Below are 3,100 nucleotides of genomic sequence, written 5' to 3' on the forward strand. Positions count from 1 at the left end.
TAGGAAGAGGCACTAACCTTGGCAATTGTTTTGATTTTTGAAATAACATGTTTGTCGTCCAACGTGAATGTTTATAGGCATCGTCTAATTCTATCCTTAGAATTTTATTTATCTGTGTGCGGATAAAATTTTTATAAAGTCGCTGATATTGTACCTGGTATAAGTGTATTTCGTGGTCTAAAACTTTTAAATGTGGGGGAATGAGACCAAGTCTTATGCATGACTTAATAAATTGAATGCGTAAGATTCTAGATTTTGTGTGAGCAATGTGCTCCCCACTTCATAATAATCCTAGCACCCCCTCTCCTCCTCCCTAGTGCCATCCCTTCTCTTCCTTCAACGACTTATTTTATATCCAGCATATATCCGCTATCCGTCACTATGTTAACATCACAGTTCAACATGTCTATATGTGAGTACATACCTTTCTTCTTTTCCTTTGTATGGCACTAACTTATTATATTACAATAGTTTATGTACTTCGATTGTTACAGCTTTCTGTCAACGTAATACGTCTAATTTATTTGCGTTTACTTATACAACTTGCGTTGGTTTATATTATACATTTTATTCGGTTTGACTGCGCTATCGTCTAATATGTATGTCCCTTTATTTATTATACTTTTATCCAATCGACTGCGTATACATTTTTTAAAGTTTATATTAATACTATGAGCTTATTTATGGATTGATTATTGTTCTCTTCGATATACTGAGGATGGTCCGTTAAGGACCTTTAACAAAGAATATTTTTTCTTGATAATGGTCTAAAAATGTACATGTTACAAATATTCTTTGTAAAGACAATCGTTACTTAGTAAAAGAAAAAAGTAAACTGAGTAATCGTCCTTTTAAGCAAAATTGATATTTTTCTATGCACGTATAACATACTTAAGTTAAAAAAATGTTTTTAATGATTTTATTAAAGTTTTATTGTTATTAAAGAAGGGCGCGGGGCTGTGTGTGTCAGAAATGCACGGTGGCGGTTCAGCGTGACGCGTCGCTCGCCATTGCCGCTTGTAATAAACAACTCTCCGCGTGCCTAGTAACGATCGATCGATCTCGTCGCACGTTTGAATTGGGCAGTGGGCCGGCCTAAGACAGCGATTTTTAATAATTAATAACTCGTTAACTATTACAAAACCTGCAAAGTGGTACAGGACTTTTCAACTTAGTCTAGTCCACTCTATCCCACAATAAGCGTTGATGCGGGTATTACATAACACCCTGTATATATACAGGCTGTACTAAAACCACCGAAGGTCCTCTTAATGACAGATTCCTTAGAACATTTTCAGACGAAAATCTTAATACAAAAATGTCGAGGCTATAATAGTTTTTAAATTAGAAGCGATTTTTTTCCACAAATGATAGGACTGAAATTTCGCGCGCTCAGGCACGGCGAAATGACAAGTGATATTGTAAATTTATCATAGACTTATATTCATAGACTGCGCCGTCTTGTGGACGGCTTGAAGATAACACCGAAGGACATAGATACAGCGCTAGAAAATCTTTTTCTCTCATGAAGTGGCAAAAGAGGGGATAAAGCATCTGCAGAGTGAAGATAGGGGAGGTTATATATATGTATTTGTGCGCCCGGAAAAAGTCTGAGAAGGCGCGAGGGACGGGCGATGACACTTTTCCCCTGATTTTCCCACCAACTGACAAATTAGAAAAACAGAGGTTCTCTAGCGCTATTGCCCTCTGCGTCTTGTGTTAACTTCAAGCCGTTCACAAGACGGCGCAGTCTATGAGTATAAGTCTATGAAATTTATACAATAAACATAACATCATAAAAAGAGCGATATTCATAGGAGCACTTATATCACTTGTCATTTCGCCGTGCCTGAGCGCGCCAAATTTCAGCCCTATCATTTGTGGAAAATAATCGCTTCTAATTTAAAAACTATTATAGCCTCGACACTTTTGTATTAGGATTTTCGTCTGGAAATGTTCTAAGGAATCTGTCATTAAGAGGACCTCCGGTGGTTTTAGTACACCCTGTATATTATTAAATATTAATTGAACACTAACATCTTGTTCTGGTTCTGAGCCCCTTATTTTTTTATTTTGTCATACGAGCCATTGCTACTTATAATTAATTTTGTTAATAGCTTTTTAATAAAAAAACGAGCGACGACTAAAACCGAAGGGAGGTGACCTCAGGAGGGTAACCTTGACAGACTATGTCAAGATCATGGTCACTTGACCTTGTCTAAATATTTACCACCACTTTATCAAGTGTTCGATATAAAAGTGGTCTTGATAGTTCTATCAAATATTCTACCGGTATAGCACTCGTTTTTACGTACAATCGATCGGACAGTATCAGAAATAATGTATACGGAACTGGTGCTGACAGTGTTACATCAGCGTGCCGACACGTAACACATGGATATGTTGGAAGTGCGTAAATGCGATCGTTCGATTTACTGATCATCCGGCCCATATCTGAGATAATCTCGGGTTTGAAATATTAAACGTTAGATCATTAGACCAGACGCCTTCCGAAATCCGTGATTTATGAACGAGTCGTTCGCGGAAAGCTTTGAATTAAGCTTAAAAGTTTCTTTCAAAATTTGCATTATATTCATTTAAAAAATATATTTATATTTGTATTTTCTTATCACTATACATACCTATGTTTCGTATTACTCCACATGTAATATATATATTTTATATATATATATATATATATATAAAATCCCATATAGCACAAAAGTTTGCAGTATAGAAACGTTGCAACATTGTACATTGCATTATATTTGATAAGAATACAATTCTTATAATTTTCTTACAGGTATTATATAATTGTTATTTTTTTTATAATAAAACATATGGATTTATATAATGTTACAGTTCGTACACCCTTAAGTTCTTTTAAATTTCAATCTTTGAAAAGTTTAGAATAATTTCAATTTCTTATTATGCACTTTTCTGGCAAATTAAGGTCTTTGGTGCATTATGTTTGATAAGAGTGCAATTTTCTTACAAATTGCAGAAAATATTAATATAACAAAAATGCGAAATACAGTGTTTCTTTTTAATGGAACGACACACTGAAGTGATAATGTCCCCGTCACGGTTTGTACACGCA

At 34.9% G+C, this 3,100-nt stretch overlaps 1 protein-coding gene across 1 annotated transcript in view; it reads left to right on the forward strand.

Moving 5' to 3' along the window:
• Positions 1–338: 338 nt before the first annotated feature.
• The window catches only part of LOC105568656, an 11,758-nt gene continuing 8,996 nt past the window's right edge, over positions 339–3,100 (forward strand). Inside the window, exon 1 of the mRNA XM_012024489.1 lies at positions 339–412. The gene's annotated coding sequence lies outside the window, so the exon portion shown is untranslated. The remainder of the gene's footprint in view (positions 413–3,100) is intronic.

Source organism: Vollenhovia emeryi, unplaced genomic scaffold, assembly GCF_000949405.1.
Source record: "Vollenhovia emeryi isolate VEMERY1.0 unplaced genomic scaffold, V.emery_V1.0 DF939128.1, whole genome shotgun sequence".
Taxonomy (NCBI): domain Eukaryota; kingdom Metazoa; phylum Arthropoda; class Insecta; order Hymenoptera; family Formicidae; genus Vollenhovia; species Vollenhovia emeryi.